Below are 24,657 nucleotides of genomic sequence, written 5' to 3' on the forward strand. Positions count from 1 at the left end.
AAAGTGTTTGTTGCTCGAGATGGTGTCTTTTTGGAGAAAGATCACATTTCCAAAATGACAAGTGGGAGAAAAGTAGACCTCGAAGAAATTCGAGTCGAACAACAAACTCTAGAGAATGCTCAAGATGACATTCAGGATGAAACTCAGAGATCTTTAGAAGAATCTGGTGAGAATCATGGTCAATCTAGAAATGTTACCCCGCGTAGATCGCAAAGATATAGATCTCAACCGGAAAGGTACTTAGGTATTTTGACGAACGAGAGCTATGACGTTCTATTACTTGAAAGTGATGAACCTGCGACTTACAAGCAAGCTATGACGAGCCCTAGCTCCAAGCAATGGCAAGAAGCCATGCAATCTGAATTAGACTCCATGTCTGAAAACCAAGTATGGGATTTGGTCGATTTGCCAGATGGCTACCAAGCCATTGGAAGCAAATGGGTTTTCAAACTGAAAAAGGACAAGGATGGGAAACTTGAAGTTTTCAAAGCTAGATTGGTTGCGAAAGGTTACAGGCAAGTCCACGGTGTGGATTACGATGAAACCTTTTCACCAGTTGCAATGCTAAAGTCTATTCGAATAATGTTAGCAATCGCTGCATATTACGATTACGAAATATGGCAGATGGATGTCAAAACTGCTTTCTTAAACGGCGTTTTAACAGAAACTGTGTTTATGACACAGCCTGAAGGTTTTGAGGATCCAAAGAATGCTAAAAAGGTATGCAAGCTAAAGAAATCAATCTACGGATTGAAGCAGGCATCCAGGAGCTGGAATATACGTTTTGATGAAGCAGTCAGTGACTTTGGTTTCATCAAGAACGCAGACGAATCTTGTGTATACAAGAAGGTCAGTGGGAGCAAAATTGCTTTCCTAGTATTATATGTCGACGACATATTGCTTATCGGAAATGACATTCCTATGTTGAACTCTGTCAAGATTTGGCTTGGGAAATGTTTTTCGATGAAGGATCTAGGAGAAGCACAGTACATATTGGGCATCAAGATTTACAGAGATAGATCTAAAAGGATGATTGGACTTAGTCAAAGCACTTATATCAATAAGGTGCTTGATAGGTTCAAGATGGCGGACTCCAAGCGAGGCTACCTACCCATGTCTCATGGAATGACTCTAAGCAAGACTCAGTGCCCAAAAACACTTGATGAGCGTAGACGAATGAATGGGATTCCATATGCATCATTGATTGGTTCAATAATGTATGCTATGATATGTACACGCCCGGATGTTGCGTACGCACTCAGTGCTACGAGCAGATACCAGTCAGACCCAGGAGAGGCGCATTGGACTGCTGCCAAGAATATTCTGAAGTACCTGAAAAGGCACAAAGATGACTTCCTGGTCTATGGTGGAGATGATGAATTAATTGTTAAAGGCTATACGGACGCAAGTTTCCAAACCGACAAAGATGATTTCAGATCACAGTCTGGGTTTGTCTTCTGCCTCAACGGAGGAGCAGTAAGCTGGAAAAGTGCTAAGCAAAGCACCATTGCGGATTCTACAACTGAAGCGGAGTACATTGCTGCACATGAAGCAGCAAAGGAAGCTATATGGCTAAGGAAGTTCATAGGAGAACTTGGTGTAGTCCCCTCCATTAAAGGACCAATAGCCCTGTATTGTGATAATAACGGAGCTATTGCACAGGCAAAAGAGCCTAGACACCACCAGAGAGTCAAGCATGTACTTCGTAGATTTCACCTTCTACGAGAGTTCGTTGAAAGAAAAGAAGTCGAGATAAGCAAAATTGGAACTGATGACAACATATCAGATCCATTAACTAAACCTCTGCCGCAAGCGAAGCACAACTCGCACACTGCAGCTATGGGAATCAAGCATATTGGAGAATGGCTTTGATGTCTCTGTTTAATGTTTTAAAGTTTTAGAGCTTAAATCTTTGTAAAACATTATTGGTTAATCATTCACAATAAATGAAAGGAATTCATTTTTCCATTTAATTTGTGGTTTATTAAATGATGAGTCCCTTCAACTTGACGATATATTCAAGATAGACTGTCAGGACCAGTCCTGTGACTAAGAAATGTCTATCAAGTGAACTTGAATGTCAAAGGTTGAAAATGGTCCCTAATCGGAGTTTTCTATAAAATTGGACGCATAGAAAACGTTAGACGATTAGAATGCAAGATGACTAGTAGTTCTGTTTCTTGAACTATGTGGACATGGCAATGTCATAATCATTTGCATAGATACTTACTTTGGGAAGACTAGTATCGGACAAGACCTATGAAACTTTACTGTAAGAGATGAAAGTCTGTCATAAGTAAATTTCATTAAAATTATTAGACACTAAATCCTCAATACCTGAGTGATTTGAGATTACTTGTTTGAGAACTGGTTGCTTTGACGTTGACCAACCGTCGCACCGTAAAAGGAGGCTATAAAGGCAACGCTCAGGTAATCACCTATCAAACGAAGTCTAATCTCAAGATCGCAAGATTGGGATTGTCCTCCCATAAATCGGGATGAGATGCTTAAAAGTTGTACAAGGCCACTCGGAGAGCTAGAAACTGTGAAATGCATGGCCGTGCTCGGATGAATCATAGGCTATGATTATCTGTTTATTTGATCAGTTGAACTCTGAAACCGAGGAACACCTCTGGACATAATAAGGATGACAACTCTTACCTTATGTTCAAGAGCAAGCATCGAGCGACAAAGGAATTAGGAAATGCACACTTGTCCCTAAGGACAAGTGGGAGACTGAAGGAAATAATGCCCTTGGTCCAAGTATGCATTCTATGTTAAGTCTAATAAATGCGGTTCAGTATTAATTAACAAGTTAATAATTCAGTGAGATCAAGTGAGCTGAATGCCTAGCTAGAGGCCGCTTCAGTTCAAGTGGAATTAATGATATTAATCCACAGCTTACTCTTGACTGAACCCGTAGGGTCACACAAATAGTACGTAAACGGATCAAGTATTTAATGGCATTAAATACTCCATCTATGAACATTCGGAACCGACGGATCTTGGTTTCAGTGGGAGCTAAGATCGTCACAGGCAAGAAATGAATACTCCGGAAACGATGATATTGCCGGAAACGGAAATATGGATCGTATCGGAAATATGAATATTATCCGAGTCGTAGATGTTGCCGGAAACGGAAACATGGTACGTATCGGAAAATATTATTGGAAATGGAAATATTACCAGAATCGGAAATATTACCGGAAACGGAAATATTGTCAGAATCGGAAATATTACCGGAATCGGAAAATAATTCCGGAAACGGAAATATTAAATATTTGTTCGAAACGGAAATTAATTCCGGAATCGGAAATATTAAATATTGTTCGTATCGGAAATAGATTCCGGAAATGGAAATTTAATCGGAAGCGTATCGTACGAATTAGCATCGGACGAGGCCTGCCGGACGAAGGCCCAGCACGAAGCCAGGCCATCGCCCAGCAAGCACGCACGCCACAGCCCAGCGCGCACAAGGCCGCGCATGCGTGGGCCGCGCTGCGTGGGCTGCTGCTCGCATGCGTGGGCAGCCCTTGTGGCTGCCGTGTGTGTGTGAGTTTGAGCTCATGCGAGATTCCTGAATCTGCAAGAGTCAGTGTATGATTAAATGTCTATTCCTATTGGATAAATTGATTAAGTAGAATTCATGTAGAATTCTAATTCCAATTAATTCGCATCCTACTAGGATTACGATTCCTTTTCCATAACTCTATAAATAAAGGCCTAGGGGTCATAATTTATACACAAGTTTCAAAGTATTCAAAAGTGAGTTTTTTGAGAGAAAATTCAAACACCCATCTTGCCCCAAAAGTGCCGAATTTTCTGAGTACCTTAAGGGCGATTCTAGTTGGTCAATCTTAAGGCGGATCCGGACGTGCTGTGGACTTTCTACGGAGGGACGACACTTGGAGTCCTAAAAGACTTGTTCTTGTTCGGTTCGGGCGCAGCTAGGGAAGGCACGCAACAAAGAGTATGCATCTAATTATGCTATATGATTATGTGTAAATAATATGTTTCCTGGGTTAATGGTTGTTTCCGCATGATCTATGTAAATGTCATATGTATCATAACCTAACAATTATAGCACCAAGCCAATCCCGTAGCTACAGTTGGGGGCTTGAGAAAAACACTCTAAAAATGCTCGAAATGACGATTTCATCGCAAATTCTCGACGCTAATGCTATACATATGTCATAGGGGCTCAATCCTAAGATTTAATCGTGTAAAACGAACCTTAGATAGGCTACAACCCCTCCCAAATTCTAAGCACTACTTAGAGTATATAAAGTCGCCCCACTAACAAAGGTAACTGAAAATCACGAGTCATCAAAACTCCGATCAAACTACTGCACCTAACGCTCGCCCTATAATCGCCCGTTACACAGTCTACGTCGTTCCAAAGCAAAAGCGAAAGAAAAATCAAGGATAAGAACTATCAAAATATACCCAGAGATAATTTTCAACGCCCAGAGCTGGGCGCCAATATCTTTAACGCCCCAGCCTGGGCGCTGAATATCTCTGCTTGCTAAATCTTGCCCTGATTGTAGACACCTACTTTCGTCCCCATTCCCGAAAGGGAAAGGTTCAATGATGAAAGCATAAATCTGATATTTATAGAAAACTGCTATTTATGGAATCTCAATTCCCCTTTTCATTTCACCCGAAACCTGATATTTATAGAAAACTGCTATTTATGGAAACCTGCTAAATATAGTAACTGCCGTAAAGGGTAGCTTCTAAAAGTAGCAAGTCATAAAAGATAGAAACCTGTCAGAATTAGGTGTTGCATTCCGACATAAATCCTAAATGAGATAGAAAACTGCGAGAATCCTATTCCTAATATGATTCGGAAATAAGAGTTCAGTATTAATTAAAATCCTAACGAGCCTAGAGTTCGTAACGGGCCCAGACGCATTCCGTCATGAAATTGATACGCACTAAAAGACTCGATTAAGTCTCAAACTCTACGGATTTCAGGAATCTGAATCTGACTAAGAAAACGGCCCAGACCCTATTTTCAACGCCTGGCTCTGGGCGCCGAAATCTTCGGCGCCCAGGCCTGGGCGCTGAAATTACTTGGGTACGTGTTTTTTTCTAATTCTTTGTGGATTAGAACTCTGCAATTCTATCTTTCCACGAACTCTTCCCTATAAATACAGCCCCAAATTCGACGTGAAAGGAACACACACAACACACAATTATATTCTGAGTATTGACTCCAACCCTTAGCCTAAGCCTCACGCTGCGAAATTGTTCACGCGTTCTGTCGCAATCGATCCATAAATCGAACAAAACGTATCCTGTCCCATAATTGAGATTCGTTAAATAAAAAGGAGAAATAGCAAAGTCAAAGTGGTTAGTTTTCTGAGAACCGTGACGCACCTCTCAAGGGTGCGTCGTAATGTGTCCCTCTTCGATGATTTAATCGCTTTCCTCGCCCTTTTTATGAACTGTTAAACTAACTAAATCTGATTGTTCTATCACGCCTAACAAATATAATATTTTTGGGAAATTGGATTATCATGCTAGGTCCCTTAAAACTATTTAAACCAGATAATCACGATCGATCTAGTATTATATGTTGCATATTGCTAAAATCAACTCAGATTAGTTTAATAGTTAACGCATGTCCCTTCAATTATTTATGCTGAGCTAGTAAGGATATCCTGCCTCTGGAGTTATCGATGAGCGAAGTACTCCTCTCGGTAGTTACAGTCTCCCGAACCTTCAATCTCTATCTTGCGGGTGTATGTTGAGAGATCCCCACACCAGGGATCACAAGGGAACCTACGGCCGTCGTGGTCAAACATAATTGCACTCCCTTTATGTCACGATAACCGGGTTTTGTCAGTTTTTCTCATTATTGTTAAAAACTGAATGGCGACTCCTATATTACTAGTCAATTGGGTGTAAACTCACAGGAAATCCAATTACACTTGATTGAATAAAAAAGAATCGTCACACCCACGAGGGACGAGGTCACGCATTAGCCTCGTGCTTTTTCGACCCCCTCATAGTGGCGATTCCACTGGGGATAGTGAAGGAAATACTCGTGCTTGTAGGTAATCAAAATAGCCGAAGGGTGAAACAATCCTACCCCGCGTTTATTTCCCCATCAAGTTGGGACGACCTGAAAATCAGCATATTAATGTGAACGGGCAGAACCGCATAACGAATCTCGGCTCCCTCGGGAGTTGGGACTAAGAATACCTTTTTCCGCCAATAGGGGGGGTGCATACGCCGCGCATGTTGCCCACTCGGTACTTGTGTAGGTAGTACACCTATCCCGAACCCAATCGCTCGCTCATTAGGTCCCTCTCGCCTGCGGGTTGGCCTCTTGGGCGAAATTCGTCTGTTGAAGACACTACCTCGACCGGGGCATGTGTTGGATCTACGATAGAAGCGGTACCAAGCCAGGCGCAAATAAACTACCCATAGAAGCCTATCATAAACTACGTGACATATTTAATTTTCAAATCCATGTTTGTAATGTAGTGATGTGTAGCGAAATATGTGATTGTGTGTGACAAACTATCCTAGAAAACCAACGACCTTAAAATTGCCCAAACATTCATAGACTAATTTGCCAAAGAGTTATACCGAAACACGTGTTCCGCAAACCCGAATGATCGCCACAAAAATAAGCGACGCTCGGGATGGCCTGTAACGAATCCCACAAACGCTGCTACGCGTAAAGAACGTTATTAGGCAAGCACGCAAATCGAAGTCGCATAAACAGAAGACAGAAAACGAGAATTTCAACGCCCCTGGCTGGGCGATAGAATTTCTCACGCCCCTCGCTGGGCGCTGAAGTTGCTGCTTGGCCTTCTGGTCAGGCGCAGCAGCCTCGGTGCCCGCGCGAAAGGAAAATACGTAGCGCAAAAAAAATGTTCATAAAAAGAATTGCTACGAGGGCGTGAAAAAATTAATAACTCTTTGCGTCGTTGTTAGGCCTCCTACGACGGCAATGCTCGACACTAAAAGTCGACCATGCAAATAATTATGAATGTCACACGGGCAGAGATTTTCGAAAATATAAAGAGTTCAAAGTGCACACATAGCAGTCCAAATATACTAGTCCGACTTAAGGGTAGTTATAGAATGTCTAAAAAACCGACTCACGAAACAAACTAATGTGTCTCCTACTCCACAACAATAATGCAGGGCCCCTGAGTACTTGCCCGTGATAGCCATCAAGGAACGCGATGGAAGAACCATATCCCGAACATCTATACCTAGAGGTCGCACAAACCCAAGAGATGCATGCTCTGGGACACGACCCTTTACGTTCTCAAAGGCCACTCGCCCTAAAGAATTGTGCTATTCCAAAAACGCTCCCCAACTCACATGCTTTCGGGCTATTGTTTGGGTTAGAGAAGAAAAGAGCGAAGAATGAAACAGAAATTATGGCATTAGCTCTCCAAGATGAAGTGTTCGATCCTACTAAATTGATCGCTCCATCACCCTCAAAAGATGACCAAATCCAACGAGGGTGGCGCAAGAATTTCAAATGGACTAATGCTCGTGGGATGAAGTTCAAGATATATGCGGGAGACGGTCCGATGTACGAAGAATTAGAGTCTGAATCCGAGTCTGACTCCGAGTCCGAACCTAACAAAATTGTAACCCCTCCCAAAAATAGTTTAGACCAGGAAATCTCTACTCCGGGAGATCTTTTTGATATAATGCTTCATGACTTTAATAAGATAAACAAAACTTTTGAGTATATGTCGCTTAAAAATCCGAGTAATAATGCAGAATGTCTCGCCACTAATGAGCACGAAAAAGAGCCAGAAGAGGAATATACCGAACTAATAAAAGCTGTAAGTGAACAAGAACTCACAACTCCTATAATTGAGGACACAGAATCGGTAAATATTGGAACAAAAGAAAATCCTAAAATCATTAAAATTGGCCTCACCTTAACTCCCACTGAAAAGGCCGATCTAATCTCCACTTTGCGGGAATTCGAGGGTGTCTTTGCTTGGTCCTACAAAGACATGCCAGGAATAGATCGAGAAATCGCTGAGCATAAAATTCCGCTAGATCCCAAAATGACGCCAGTAAAACAAAAGCTACGGCGGCTCAAACCAGAGATAGCCTTGAAAATAAAAGAAGAAGTCACTAAACAAATAGACGCCGGCTTTATAAAAGTCTCCAACTACCCAGAATGGGTGGCCAATATTGTCCCCGTAGCTAAAAAAGATGGACGAGTGCGAATGTGCGTAGACTTTCGAGACCTCAACAAAGCCAGTCCTAAAGATGATTTCCCTCTACCTCACATTGACATACTAGTAGACAATACCGCAGAGCACGCGCTCCTCTCCTTTATGGACGGGTACGCCGGATATAACCAAATACTCATGGAAGAAGAAGACATGGAAAAAACAACTTTCATTACCCCTTGGGGTACATATTGTTACACTGTAATGCCTTTTGGTTTGAAAAACGCGGGGGCCACCTATCAAAGAACAGCCACCACGTTACTCCATGACATGATACACAAAGAAATCGAGGTCTATGTGGACGACATGATCGTCAAATCTAAAGACCGGCACGGTCACCTCCCGGCACTTAAAAAATTCTTCACCCGAATCTTGAAATATAACATGAGACTAAATCCACAAAAATGTGTGTTCGGGGTAACCTCGGGAAAATTGCTAGGATATGTTGTTAGTACGCGAGGAATCGAGATTGACCCATCTAAGATCAAAGCCATTACCAAAATGCCCCCACCAAAAACTGAAAAAGAGATAAGGGGATTCCTAGGAAAGCTGCAATACATTAGTAGGTTCATTTCCAAGCTTACTATGACTTGCGAGCCAATATTCAAAAAATTAAGAAAAGAAGAAAAGGTCGAATGGGATGAACAATGCCAAACTGCCTTCGATAAAATCAAAGAATACCTAAGCAAACCACCCGTCCTCTCCCCGCCTTTGCCTGGAATCCCTTTACGCGTATACCTAACCGTCACGGATACTGCAGCGGGAGCTATGCTCTCACAGTGTGTACATGGATCCGAGCGAGCCATTTACTACTTGAGCAAGAAGTTCATACAGTACGAGACGAGATACACGGAACTTGAGAAAACCTGCCTCGCCCTCGTCTGGGCATCCAAAAAACTCAGACATTACCTATTGACCCACACTGTTCATATAGTGTCACAACTAGACCCCTTAAAATACATGTTCGAAAAGCCCGCCCTAAATGGTCGCCTGTCCAGGTGGCTAGTCATGCTCTCAGAATTCGACCTAAAATTCATGCCAGAAAAAACAATCAAAGGAAGAGCAGTAGCCGAATTCCTGGCCGAGCATGCCACGAATTAGGAAGCCACGGAAGCTTACCTCCTCCCCGACGAGGAACTTCTGATGATACGAGACGACTATTGGACACTATACTTCAATGACGCGTCCAACTAGAAAGGATGCGGCGTCGGAGTTCTCCTAGTCAGTCCCGAAGGGGCCCATATACCAATTTCCGTCAAACTTGACTTCGAGGCCACAAACAACGCCGCCGAATACGAGGCCTGCATAGTTGGGCTAGAGGCCGCAGTTAGCCTCAGAGTCAAACATCTACAAGTCTTCGGGGATTCTTCCCTAATAATCAACCATATACCCAAAAGATGGAAGGTCCGAAGCACTAGTCTCTCAAAATATCAAGCTCACTTAGACCAAATAGTCCAGCAATTTGAAAAAATCGAGTATACGTACTTACCAAGAGACGACAACCAATTCGCGGATGAACTAGCGAAGCTAGCTTCAATGCTCAACATCCCGAATAAATGGGACGGAATGACCCTTCGGGTCGAGCGAAGGAAAGAGTCGGCTTATTGCTGTGCCATAGACTCCGAACCTGAAAACACCGAAGAAGAACCATGGTACACGGACATCCTTCGTTAAAAAACAAGTGGGGAATTCCCCCCAAACACCTCCCCGCGAGCACAAAAGGCCCTACGCCTCCTCGCTTCACAATATAGCATAATTCTGGGAGAACTGTACAAATACACGCCGAATAAAATCAAGTTACTTTGTGTCCACCAAAACCAAGCCCAAAGACTAATGGAAGAATACCATAACGGCGTGTGCGGACCCCATATGAACGAAAAAATGCTATCCCGAAAAATATCCCGTTCAGGGTACTATTGGACAACTATGGAAACCGATTGCCACCACTTTGTAAAAACTTGCCCAAAATGCCAAATCTTCAGTAACCTTAACCATTTGCCTCCCTCGGAACTATACACCTTCACTTCTCCATGGCCCTTTTCCACCTGGGGTATAGATATAATCGGCAAGGTAACACCAATAGGCGTAGGGGGACACGAGTAAGTTTTAGTCGCAATTGATTACTTCACTAAATGGGTAGAGGCAGTCTCCTATGCAAAATTAACGGCCAAACATATCGCTCGATTCCTAGAAAAGAACATATTCTGTCGATACGGGGTTCCACATGAAATCATAAGTGACCAAGGTTCCCACTTTAGGGCCGAAGTCCAAGACCTGCTCGAAAAATATCATGTCAAACACCATAAATCCTCTCCCTACAGGCCGCAAATGAACGGCGCGGTAGAGGCGGCCAACAAAAATATTAAAGTCATAATCGAAAAAATGGCCGAAAATTATAAGGATTGGCCCAACAAATTACACTTCGCATTATGGGGCTATCGAACCTCAATCCGCACCTCCATTGGAGTAACACCCTACTCCTTGGTATATGGAATGGAAGCAGTTCAACCGATCGAGTTGGAAATTCCCTCCCTCCGGATCGTCCTAGAAAGCAAGCTACCCGAAGCTGATTGGGTTCAAGCTAGGTACGACGAGCTCGTCCTTTTAGACGAACGGAGGTTGAGAGCTTTACATCACGTGCAAGTGTATCAAAAGCGAATCGCAAGGCAATTCAACAAAAGAGTCAAACCTCGAAATATCAAAGAAGGCGATTTTGTATTAAAAGAAGTCCGCGCACCTACTACGGACCCTCGAGGAAAATTCCGGCCTAACTGGACAGGACCATATTTTGTAAAGACCATCCTACCTGGCGGAGCAGTCCAACTAGCTGACATAGATGGAGCGGAATTCGCTAACCTCACGAACTTAGACCAATTGAAAAAGTACTATATTTAAAGTCCAGTCCGGAGTTAAGGCATCTAATAAAACACGCTAAGACTCATAAGCAAGCATTCTGTACATTACTCTACGCAAACGGCATAAAACTCGATAAAGTAGGAAAAGCGAAGGACAAAACTTCAACGCCCAGGTCTGGGCGCTGTTATTTTTCACGCCCAGGCCTGGGCGCCGATATTTCTTTCGCCCTTGAACGGGCGTCATTCTCTCTTGCCACCTATCTTCCCGATTCTGCAAGTGTACGTACTCCTTTTTCGAACCATCAAAAGAACCACGAACACTTGGGGGGGAAGCAGACGTGTAATGAACACCCTTTCAAAAAAAAATTCAAAAAGCTAGAACTACGCGTGACCTGATTCTGACAAGATACGAGGCAATCCTTATCAAGGATTCGGTCCAATAAAAATTAAAAAATAATAAAGTCATGCAACGCATCAACAAGAAAGGATATTGCAAAGGGCACTATACCCTAACCCATGCACGGGCAAGACCAAATAGAATGAAAAACAAAGCCACAAGAATTTTCTGGAACAAGCCCAACAAAAGAGTATGGCATGAGTCGGCAAAAAACAAAAAAAATAGTGAACATGCATATGTAACACCCCAAGTAGTCGGTTAGTCTAAAAATATGTGTGCACTCTTGTATGAACTCATTATTTTTACGAAAGTCTTTCCCTTTTCAAAATTCGTCGTTGGTTTAGAAAGCTAATATTACTATAATATGTTAAAACAAAGCCCACGGAAGGCTCAAAACATTCTTGCACCAAAAATCGCAAAAAATATATATACATGCGAAGACAAGAATGAATATGTACAAAACAGGAGGTAAGCCTAAGACTCGTCATCGGCTCCATGTCTCCAAGCCTCGCCGGTCCATCCACTCCACTCCCCGTGGTATGAGGGTCCCCAGCCAGAATCACCCCAAAAATGAGGCTGTGACTGCAACTCGGGGCTAGGCTCTCGGGCCACCGACATGGAACGTCGCCTACTCTGAGGGGGTCGAAAAAGCGCGAGGCTAATGCGTGACCTGTCCCTCGTGGGTGTGACGATTCTTTTTATTCAATCAAGTGTAATTGGATTTCCTGTGAGTATACACCCAATTGACTAGTAATATAGGAGTCGCCATTCAGTTTTTAAAGACAATGAGAAAAACTGACAAAACCCGGTTATCGTAACATAAAGGGAGTGCAATTATGTTTGACCACGACAGCCGTAGGTTCCCTTGTGATCCCTGGTGTGGGGATCTCTCAATATACACGCGCAAGGTAGAGATTGAGGGTTCGGGGGACTGTAACTACCGAGAGGAGTAATTCGCTCGTCGATAACTCCAGAGGCAGGATATCCTTACTAGCTCAGCATAAATAATTGAAGGGACATGCGTTAACTATTAAACTAATCTGAATTGATTTTAGCAATATGCAACATATAATACTAATTCGATCGTGATTATCTGATTTAGATAGCATTAAGGGACCTAGCATGATAATTCGATTTCCCAAAAATATTATATTTGTTAGGCGTGATAGAACAATCATATTAGGTTAGTTTAACAGTTCATAAAAAGGGCGAGGAAAGCAGTTAAATCATCGAAAAGGGACACATTACGACGCACCCTTGAGAGGTGCGTCAGGGTTCTCAGAAAACTAACCACTTTGACTTTGCTATTTCTCCTTTTTATTTAACGAATCTCGATTATGGGACAGGATACGTTCTGTTCGATTTATGGATCGATTGCGACAGAACGCGTGAACAGTTTTGCAGCGAGAGGCTTAGGCTAAGGGGTTTAGAGTCAATACTCAGAGCATATTATGTGTTGTTGTGTGTTGTTTCACGTCGAAACTAGGGGTCTATTTATAGGGAAGAGTTCGTGGAAAGATAGAATTGCAGAGTCCTAATCCACAAAGAATTAGGAAAAGAGACGTACCCAGGTATTTTCAGCGCCCCGGCTCGGGCGCCGAAGATTTCGGCGCCCAGAGCCAGGCGGTGAAAATAGGGTCTGGGCAGTTTTTGTTTAGTCAGATTCGGATTCTAATATCCGTAGAGTTTGAGATTAATTTGAGTCTTTTAGCGCGTATCAATTTGTGACGGAATGCGTCTGGGCCCGTTACGAACTCTAGGCTCGTTAGGATTTAAATTAATACGTAACTCTTATTTCCGAACCCTATTAGGAATAGGATTCTCGCGGTTTTCTATCTCATTTAGGATTTATGTTGGAATGCAACACCTAATTCTGACAGGTTTCTATCTTTTATGACTTTGCCACTTTTAGAAGCTGCCTTTTACGGCAATTACTATTTTTAGCAGGTTTCCATAAATAGCAGGTTTCGGGTGAAATGAAATGGGGAATCGAGATTCGTTTATTTTATAGGAGATGCGTTGTCAAGTGGAGTTTTTATGCTTTCATCATCGAACCTTTCCCTTGCGGGAATGGGGACAAAAGTAGGTGTCTACAGTTAGCCCCCACTTTGACCGAGTCTTGGAGTAAGACGATGGTTTAAGTATTAGACGGAGTGCGTCGCACAAGCCATGGTGTATGTGACCTGTTTTGCGAGGGTCTCACGAGCCCCCGAGTGATAACATTTGACTTTAAGGGTCATCACTTGAAGTGTCGACATACCCCTCACGTGTCATTGGGATTTGTCAACTGATAGTATAGAAACTTCCTCACTTTGTCATTGGAAGGATCTAAAGGTGCGTAGAAACCCCCTCACTTTGTCATTGGGAGTAACTACAGATGTTTTCGAAATTAAAGCTGTAAAGTGTAATTGGGCCTGGCCAAGCCCAATCACGAGGTAAAACGTTTTTAAAGATTGTCATTTTCAGGGCTGGCTAAACGAGAAAACCCCCTTGTTTTTATAGGAAGTAAAACGAAGGAAAATCCAGTGCCCTTGTTTTTATAGGAAGTAAAACGAAGGAAAATCCAGTAAAAGTTATCGCTGCAGCGACTAAGGACCTGCGCTGTTAGTGACGCAGACCCCGCCCGCTGAAGGTGGGCGAGCCTGTCCTCTGAGGGGGACCCCCCGTCCGATAGAAGTGGACAAATCTGTTTGATGTTTTTGAAAATAAGGACTTACGCGGTTTGTAACGTAGACCCCGCCCACTGAAGGTGGCGAACCTTGTCCGCTGAGGGTGGACACCCCGTCCGCTGAAGTGGACGAATCTGTTTGAATTTTTTTTGAAAATAAGGACCTACGCGGTTTGTGACGTAGACCCCGCCCGCTGAAGGTGGCGAACCTTGTCCGCTGAGGGTGGACACCCCGTCCGCTGAAGTGGACGAATCTGTTTTGAAATTTTTGTTTTGTCTTTTTTTTTTGAAAATAAGGACCTACGTGGTTTGCGCCGTAGACCCCGCCCACTGAAGGTGGCGAGCCTATTTTAAATTTGAAGATTTTATTTTTTCGAAAACTGAGGACCTGCGCGGCTAGTGACGCAGACCCCGCCCGCTGAGGGTGGGCGAGCCCATTTTGAATTTCTTATTTTGCCTATGTAGAAGGGCTTTTGTGATCACAACCTGTTGGTGGGTCGTAATATTTCCTGATTAGATGTGTCCTATAAGTGGGTCCACATTGTGTATATTTTTGTTTAACAATATTTTTTGAGATATCCAAACATGTTATGGTGCGTGGCGCGGTCTGGGAATGTGATTTTGATTGCACGCTTTTTGTTGGAGTCCACTTTTCGTGAGCCCCCAAGTGTTGGGGCTCGTCGGTTGTTTTTCGCGTCTTGTAATCATGTTTGGGGTCACGCTCGTATGTGCGAGAGACCTCCTATTGTAGCGTGCTATTTTAGTGAAGCCGTGGAGTGCGACTTTAGCTTTCAGGTGACATCCGGTTTTGGCTTGGCCTGGATTATCCCTTTGACAGACATACATTTTCTATTTGGAAAACCAATGACTTGACGACACATATTTTTGGTGTTTCGAAGAATGACCATGATATTTAACTTGCTTTTTTTTGAAAAGTTTACATGAGCGTTTTCTGAGATGAGTCTAAGTTTCGACCAAGTTTCAATGTTATTATTATTTTTTGCTTATTTGGGAGCTAAAGGTGCTTTGGGCTTGATCTTACTTGCAATAGGGCCTCGTGTTTTAGTAACACGGTCTTAAGTCCTTTCCTGTTCCGTGTTTTTGTAAAATCTGGGCCTTGGGCTGCATTTTCAGCGCCCAAGCTCAGGCGTTAAAAATTTCGGCGCCCAGAGGTGGGCGCTGAAGTTTCTTTCCTGGTAATATTTGATTTTCGGATTTCTAAACACGTTTCCGAATGGGATCAGGATCTTTTTTTGGGTGCGTTCAGCTATATATAGGGGCTAGGTACGTCCTTATTTTCCACCACTCTCAAATTCTTTCTCTCTTTTTTTTTTTTGCCGTGCTCTAATTTATTTACTGCTTTTGCCATGTCGATCCCTACTTTCTCACTCCAACGGACTGTTAGGCGTTGGCTACGAGCCCTTACTCTCACAGAAAAAGCTTTGTTAAAAGAATACCACTTAGAGGCACTTTTAGGCTTACAACAAATTAATATTGATTATAATTTTCTGCATGCTGCCCTAAACTTTTGGGACTCCGATCATCATGTTTTTTCCTTTCGGGGCAATGAAATATGTCCTTTGCTTGATGAATTTGCTGCGATCCTTGGTTATCCTAATAATGCTACTCCTGTTACCCCTGGCACTATTGAAGAGGGTAAAACAACCATAAGGACTTTCCTAGGGCTAGATGATAACATGTTTGCTGAACTTGTTGTGGATGATAAGGTGAACTTGGCAAAACTCGTAAAACATCATTTTAGGCCTAGTAAGAATATGACCGAACAAAAATTGAACATTCGAGCCCTTGTATTTTGCTTGTTGAATCATTATTTGCTGTCGAACAATAATGGTGAGTTCGGTGACATAAGGCTGATCCCCTTGATTAGCCAGATGGAAAGTTGCTATTCTATTATGCCGTTGGTTGTTGCTGAGACTTTGCTGAGTGCGGATGAGCTGAAGAAGGATGCCAAATCCGAAATTTTTAAGGGAAGCCCCCTATTACTGCAGGTAATCTACTTTTTTTCTTTGCGCGCATATACGCCAGTTTTCTTTTTTTGCCTGGGGCTGAGTTTCAGCGCCCAGGGCTGGGCGCTGGAATATTCGGCGCCTGGTCCTGGGCGTTGAAACTGCGCCCCAGGAACCTTTTTTCTTTCTTTTCATTCTTTTTGATTCGATCATACCTGTTTTTGCAGATTTGGCTTGCGGAACGGCTTAGACTTTTGGAAGCTCCTGCCGATCCTAAACATTATCGCCCTATATCTTTGGGTAACCGAAAATACTTGCACCAAGGCCAGGACGAGGCCGAATGGACCTCCTTTTTTACTTACGGCATTTGTTCTATTAAGTGGGTGGTACCATGATGGGGTTTGACTACTATGACAGGGGGGTCTGATGTATCGGTTTATATTTCTTTGTTGGGGCTATCTTGTCCCATTTATATTTTCCCTTACCGAGTCATGCGTCAATATGGTTTAAGGCAGACTATCCCCTTTTCTGATACGGTACCACCTAAGGTAGCGACCTTTGCACAAACACGGGTCTTAGCGTGGGCTAGGTATTATGATGGTCTCCCGCGTTGGGTTGTTGCTACAAATGGGTTTATGGGTCTTTCTGAAAACTATAAGTTGTGGATGAGTTCCGATGACAAGGATGCGAGGACCGAGGCTCGTAATGGAGAGCCGGCTGAGCTTTTGATACCTCGTATTCGTGTTAAGTATGAGGGTCCTGATTCTGCCAGACCTCGTACCTATAGTTTTAAGACTGTGAAAGCTCGTCCTGATCGAAAGCGAAAGGAAGTTCTTCCCCATTCCAGTGTCAGGCCTAAAAAGGTGCCTAACATGAAGGGGCCTGCTGTTGTTAAAAGAAATGCAAGCTCTCGCGGAGATCGTCGCCGGAACGATGTATGGGTTAGGAAGGCTCAGCCGCCTGTAGAAACAGTGGCTGGTCCAGCCGATGATAGTAATCCTTCTCCCACCACTGTTTGTGCCCTTGAGGCTGAGCGGGCTATAACTGAGAATGTTTCTAAAGCTTTGGCATCTTTGGAAGTTAGTGTCCAGGAGCCAGTTCTTATGGAGATTGATATTGGGGCAGCGCAGAAGACTATGGGGATGGATCCTGCAAACATTGCTCTCTTCAAGACTTTATTTGATGATCCAGAAGAACTAGAGTAGTGTAGTTCTTTGCTAGGGTGTAGGTGCCCTCTATTTATTTCAGTTGTGTTTGTTTTTATTCCTAGCACTTTGTTTTCCTTCTTATTATATTTGAATAAAGGCGTATTTTTAGTTTCCATTCAATTTTGTTTATATGTCTAACACTTTTTTACACAAAGAATATAATTTTGTTATTATTATTTGGACCGAATCCTTGGTAAGGATTGCCTACGTATCTTGTCAGAATCAGGTCGCGCGTAGTTCTTAGCTTTAGAATAAGTTCTAGTATGCCGGATTTCGGTAGATATGTCCTGAAGTGGAAACATATTACTTAATCAGTCAAATGAGTGAAGTATTTGCCATTATTTTCATCTGCCGTTTTCGCGTAAAATTCGACCAATTTGTTGGTAAACCTATTTGGATACGTATTGTACCCCCCAAGTGTTCGTTATTTTTCCGTTGTGTGCGGATAAAATGACGAGCACTTTTCGAAAAAAGGAAAACTTTTGGCAGGCAGACAGTTTCAACACCCAGGCTGGGGCGTCAGAAATTTCGGCGCCCAGCCCTGGGCGCTGAAAGTAACTTGGGCGGTCAATTTTGACGTTTTTGCTTCACATGTTCTTGCATTTATTTCTATTTCGTTTTTTTGTGCCTTGATATTTTGCTTCACAGTTAAAGTTAATTTTGAGGCTGTTTTGGAGGTTTTTTGACTGTTAGCGTGAAACGCATTTTTGTCCAGATTAATTTTTTCTATTGGTGACTCAAAACAGTTTTGAAAATGGAGTTAGGGTGCGGAACTTATGAAGATCTTTGTGGAGGGTATGATGGAATCTTATGTGAAAGCTGTCGGTGGGTTCTACGTTTTATGAATTTATTTTTTGGTAACATTTGCATTTGTTTTAAATTTTTGATTTCTTTTTTGATTTTGGGTTGCATGGGTTGTCTCTCATGATGACATTGGTTGGCTTTTTAGGTTTTGAGGATGGGATAGTTTGGTTTATTTTGTGGGTTTCGGGAACTGGTTCACATGGCATTATTACAAAACCGAGTGGGCTTTGTTTGTTGGGCCTATAGTGGGATGCTCCTTTATTTTTTTATTTTGCAAGTACATTTGGTGTTTATTTAGTGTTAGAATAAAATTTTTAGGAAAAATATTACGCTTTTATTGATTTGGAAAGTAAGGAAAACACACTGAAATAAAATTGACCCATATTCTAAAGGGCCTTAGGACCATCTAAAGTCTCTATTATTTTTTTCTATTAATCTAAAGAACTAGTAGGCGCTTTTTACTAATGGTGCTCTATGTGGCTCAAGCCTGGGGTTTAGTCTCAAAACTTCGGTCCTTCACCGGTACTCATCTTGAATTCCATTCCTTTTGCGTTGAGCCACTGATATGTCTTCACCCATCCGTTCTCGATCTCTTCTAGTGTTGATGCAGGAGAGATTAACCGGGTTGGATCGAAACTTTCATCTTGTAAAGCTAGGGTAGTCATCGCAGTCTCGTTCTCCATAGGCCTCGATTCGTTAAACAATGTCCATAGAGCCTGGTTGTCCAATATTTCAGTTGTTTTAGTCTTGGTGGGGTGGGGTGCCTCATCCAAGGTGTGGCAGTCATGGAAAATTTCAAATCCGGGTTTCAGCAAGCCTTCCTGAACGAAGGGTTCAGGGAAATCACAGCATGGGTGTTCTTCTCCTTCCCGAACAAACATCCCGTTAAGGGTCCTTTGATATGGGGGAAGGAGGGTGGTTTGTTTATCTTTGTTAAGGCGTAGCCTAGATAGGCGGTCAACAATATCTTCCTCCATTGGTTCATAACCTAAGCCAAAGGGAGTAGATTTGTCGGGAAAAGGATGGAATGTGCATTCCTTCTTCCTTATGCCCAATGGGGTTCCTGGGAAATAACCTTGAGCCAACAGCATTCTAGGGATGACTCGGGATGCATGCGGGTCTAGGAATGCTGGATCATAATCTTCGATGAACTGGATTGCTTCTTCCATTTGAAACCCATAAAGGTCATCTGCAGTTTTGGCCGTTCCAACCATAGTACAACTGACGTCGAGAGGAGGGGCGCGGATTTCTAGTATTACCCCGTTATGGTTAAGTTTAACCATTTGGTGCAAGGTTGAAGCCACACCTCCTAAGTCATGGAGCCAAGGTCACCCCAAGAGGAGGTTGAAAGTGGGCTTGATGTCGATTATTTGAAACTCCGTGGTGCGTGACACAAGCCCAGTTTGTATGGTAAGGTTGATTTTTCCCAACACAGGCCTTCGGGAGTTATCATAAGCTCGTACCCCTTGTGAGGAGGTTTGGAAGTCATCGCTTACTAGCCCCAAGCAATGGGCGGTTCGCAATGGGCAGACATTAACCGCCGAACCATTATCTACGAGCGCTAGGGGGATGTTTTGTCCTTTGCATCCAACCACTAAGTAAAGGGCTTTATTGTGAGCACCCCCCTCTTTGGGTAAGTCTTTATCAGTGAAAACTATGGCCTTTTCTCCGGCATCTCTCGTGACATGGCTAACCAATGAGTCAGGTGTGACATCTGTGGGTACTGAGATGAGGTCAAGTGAGCGAATAAGCTTTTCGCGATGTTCCTTTGAAGTACACATAAGATCCCAGATGGTAATCTCAGCCTTGGTTCTTTTCAGTTGTTTCAGGAGAGGATTTTCAATGACTTCCGCGACGGTGGCGTGCCGCCCGTTCTCAGGATTTTTCCTAACCGGGATGTCGTCCATAGGAGGTGGGTGAATATCCGGTTGGTATATCCTTCCGGATCGGGTGAGGTTGTCGACCTCGGGCTCCTGAGGGGTGGTGTCAATGAGAGCATACCCGGGCCAAGTTTCAGTGAAGAGGTCCTGGCCCAAGACTTGAGATAGGTAAATATCTTCAGCATCATCGTTCCACACACCGCACACTTCCCCCTCGATTCGATCCATAGGTACCACAGCGAGTGGTGCACCTTGAGGTGTAATATACACCGTGGGGTCGAAATTCTCTGGTTGGTCGAGAGAGATGTGACAAGAGCCGAGTGGGCTCCTGTTGTTGTTGGGTTTTCCAACGTTAGGGAGAGGTATTACTTCATCCTCTATCATGTCCTGGATCGTATGTTTTAGATACCAGCAGTTTTCAGTGTCATGCCCATTTCCTTGATGGAATTTGCAGTAAGTACCTTCGACCCAATATTTGTTTTTGACAGGAGGGTCACGGGTGGGGCCTATAGGTCTCAACTTTCCTTGATTGGTTAGTCTTTCAAAGGCTTGTACCAAAGTTGACCCGAGTGGGGCAAACTTTCGGTCTCGGACCCATCTTACAGGGTATCATCGGGCGGGAACCTCTTCTACAGCATGGACTTCTTGGGCTTGAGGTGTGTTACCCCGATTATAGGTGTTGGTCTTATATGCAAGTTCGCTTTGTATGGTTTTGGCGAGGTCATCCTCGATTTTTATTCCCACATCATAAACCCTTTTGAAAGTGTCGAGTCCCAGGTACCTAAGGTGTTGCCTGTAGGCCGGTTCTAAGTTGTCAATGAATTTTTGGACCAATTCTGTTTCGGGAGGCCTATTGATTAGCTGGGCCGCCTGGTCCCTCCATCTAGCAAAGTAGGTTGTGAAACCCTCATTTTTCTTTTGGAAGAGAACTTCCAGCTCGCGCATGGTGACTTGGAAATCCATGTTCGACGAGTATTGCTTGATGAAGACATTGGCAAAGTCTTCCCAAGTGGGGAAGAGCTTAGGGTCCTGGTGATAGTACCATTTGAGTGGCACAGGTTCCAAGGACAAAGGAAAGGCAGGTAGGTACATGGACTTGTCCACGCCTTTCAAGTTCATGGTGTTCACAAAGCTCAGTAGATGATCACGGGGGTTATCCGTGGCCTTGAACTTTGGTAAGTCAGATGAACTGAACTTTTCTGGTAATTTGCCAGAAAAAGGTTCAGGCTCGAGGGAGAAGTATTTGCTCCCCATGGTTTGCTGTAGGACCATTTTTTCGATCCTCTTCTCGTTTTCGAGGTCATTTTTGGCTTGCGCAGCCGCTAAGGCTTCATTTTCCATTTTCAGCTGGCCCATGAGTTGGGTCATTTGGACCATCTGGTCTCGCAAATCTTCGATGGACATGTTTGGAGGTGCGAATCGAGGTTGGGGAAGCGGAGATCCTTGAAATGAGGGACGACGGACGGAGCTTGGAGTTGCTAGACTTGGTGATGTATCTTCGAGACGTACTAGCCGTTGATTCCCAGATCGGCACCAAGTGGCAGGACTGGTCCTAGGCATAAGATAAGCTAAAGTTTAGGTTCCCAAAGTTTCAAGCATTACTTAGTCTAGACTTCGACTCTCTAAATTGGTTTTTCACTTTTTCGCTCTTTCTTCTATCGGTACACTTTTTGGGAGTTTTATTTATTTATTTTGGTCATTCTTTGGATTTTCGAAACACTTGCCTGTGTGACATTCATAGTTGTTAGCATGTTCGGTTTTGGTGCCGAGCATTGCCGTCGTAGGAGGCCTAACGACGACACAAAGAGTTATTAATTTTTCGCGAGTCGCCTTTTGAAATCCAGTGCTTTTCTTACGCCCTCGTAGCAATTCTTTTGATGAACATTTTTTGTGCTACGTATTTTCTTTTTTGCTTGGGCACCGAGATTGCTGCGCCTGACCAGAAAGCCAAGCAGCAACTTCAGCGCCCAGCAGTGGGCGTGAGAAATTTTGGCGCCCAGCCAGGGGCGTTGAAAATGCGTCCCTGGCTGGTTCTCGTTTTCTGTTTTTTGTTTATGCGACTTCGATTTGCGTGCTTGCCTAATAACTTCCTTTACGCGTAACAGCGTTCGTGGGATTCGTTACAGGCCATCCCGAGCGTCGCTTGTTTTGTGGCGATCATTCGGGTTTGCGGAACACGTGCTTCGGTATAACTCTTTGGCAAGTTGGTCTATGAATGTTTGGGCAATCTTTAAGGTCATTGGTTTTCTAGGATAGTTTGTCACACGCAATCACATATTTCGCTACACATAACTACATTACAAACATGGATTTGAAAATTAAATATGCCACGTAGTTTATGATAGGCTTCTATGGGTAGTATTTGCGCCTGGCTTGGTACCGCTTCTATCGTAGATCCAACACATGCCCCGGTCGAGGTAGTGTCTTCAACAGACGAATTTCGCTCAAGAGGCCAACCCGCAAGTGCAAGCCAAGGGGGCAAGCAGGCGAGAGGGACCTAGTGAGCGAGCGATTGGGTTCGGGATAGGTGTACTACCTGCACAAGTACCGAGTGGGAAACATGCGCGACGTATGCACCCCCCTATTGGCGAAAAAGGTATCCTTAGTCCCAACTCCCGAGGGAGCCGAGATTCGTTATGATGTTCTGCCCGTTCACATTAATATGCTGATTTTCAGGTCGTCCCAACTTGATGGGGAAATAAACGCGGGGTAGGATCGTTTCACCCTTCGGCTATTTTGATTACCTACAAGCACGAGTATTTCCTTCACTATCCCCAGTGGAGTCGCCACTGTGAGGGGGTCGAAAAAGCGTGAGGCTAATGCGTGACCTGTCCCTCGTGGGTGTGACGATTCTTTTTATTCAATCAAGTGTAATTGGATTTCCTGTGAGTATACACCCAATTGACTAGTAATATAGGAGTCGCCATTAAGTTTTTAACGACAATGAGAAAAACTGACAAAACCCGGTTATCCTGACATAAAGGGAGTGCAATTATGTTTGACCACGACGCCCGTAGGTTCCCTTGTGATCCCTGGTGTGGGGATCTCTCAATATACACCCGCAAGGTAGAGATTGAGGGTTCGGGGGACTGTAACTACCGAGAGGAGTACTTCGCTCGTCGATAATCCGATTTCCCAAAAATATTATATTTGTTAGGCGTGATAGAACAATCATATTAGGTTAGTTTAACAGTTCATAAAAAGGGCGAGGAAAGCAGTTAAATCATCGAAAAGGGACACATTACGACGCACCCTTGAGAGGTGCGTCAGGGTTCTTAGAAAACTAACCACTTTGACTTTGCTATTTCTCCTTTTTATTTAACGAATCTCGATTATGGGATAGGATACGTTCTGATCGATTTATGGATCGATTGCGACAGAACGTGTGAACAGTTTCGCAGCGAGAGGCTTAGGCTAAGGGGTTTAGAGTCAATACTCAGAGCATATTATGTGTTGTTGTGTGTTGTTTCACGTCGAAACTAGGCGTCTATTTATAGGGAAGAGTTCGTGGAAAGATAGAATTGCAGAGTCCTAATCCACAAAGAATTAGGAAAAGAGACGTACCCAGGTATTTTCAGCGCCCAGGCCTGGGCGCCGAAGATTTCGGCGCCCAGAGCCAGGCGTTGAAAATAGGGTCTGGGCAGTTTTTGTTTAGTCAGATTCGGATTCTAATATCCGTAGAGTTAGAGATTCATTTGAGTCTTTTAGCGCGTATCAATTTGTGACGGAATACGTCTGGGCCCGTTACGAACTCTAGGCTCGTTAGGATTTAAATTAATACGTAACTCTTATTTCCGAACCCTATTAGGAATAGGATTCTCGCGGTTTTCTATCTCATTTAGGATTTATGTTGGAATGCAACACCTAATTCTGACAAGTTTCTATCTTTTATGACTTTGCCACTTTTAGAAGCTACCTTTTACGGCAATTACTATTTTTAGCAGGTTTCCATAAATAGCAGGTTTCGGGTGAAATGAAATGGGGAATCGAGATTCGTTTATTTTATAGGAGATGCGTTGTCAAGTGGAGTTTTTATGCTTTCATCATCGAACCTTTCCCTTGCAGGAATGGGGACAAAAGTAGGTGTCTACACCTACGCTCCGGCTCGGACCTCTCCCCGGAAGAACTCACCCCCGCGTCGGAACGACGATGCCGTAGGGGGGAGTGCCGTGCCCTCTCTCTCTCACGACCGTGTCCCCCGCCCGAGGGACCCGCGTCGTCGACCCCGGCACGTCCAGCACCCGTCTACAAGAAAAGACAAAAAAAAGAGAGTGAGTAACAGAAAGTCAAACAAAAGGTACAGATCAAAAGAAAAAAAGAGGGCACAGTACCCGAGTAGAGTGGGGGCTCGTGCAAGAAAGTGCAGATCGGGCTCGAACCAACGCGGACTTCAACCGGTTGATCACCCCCACCATCGCGTTGGCTGTACGGGCCGGAACCTGAAACAGGAATGTTAGTAACAAAAAAGAGAGAAAATAAATATAAGAAGAGTGCACAAATAAAAGGTGCATACCGCGTGTACTCCCTCATGGAGCGGAGCATGGAAAACCCGGTCTTCCGGGAAAGTCTCCACAATCTCGGATCCACTCTCTCCGGTATACGAGATCCGAGCATCGGGAAGCACCCATCCCCCCAACGAAGGGTCAGGACACT

The sequence above is a fragment of the Spinacia oleracea genome, chromosome 4 (genome assembly GCF_020520425.1).
Source record: "Spinacia oleracea cultivar Varoflay chromosome 4, BTI_SOV_V1, whole genome shotgun sequence".
In the NCBI taxonomy this organism is placed as follows: Eukaryota; Viridiplantae; Streptophyta; class Magnoliopsida; order Caryophyllales; family Amaranthaceae; genus Spinacia; species Spinacia oleracea.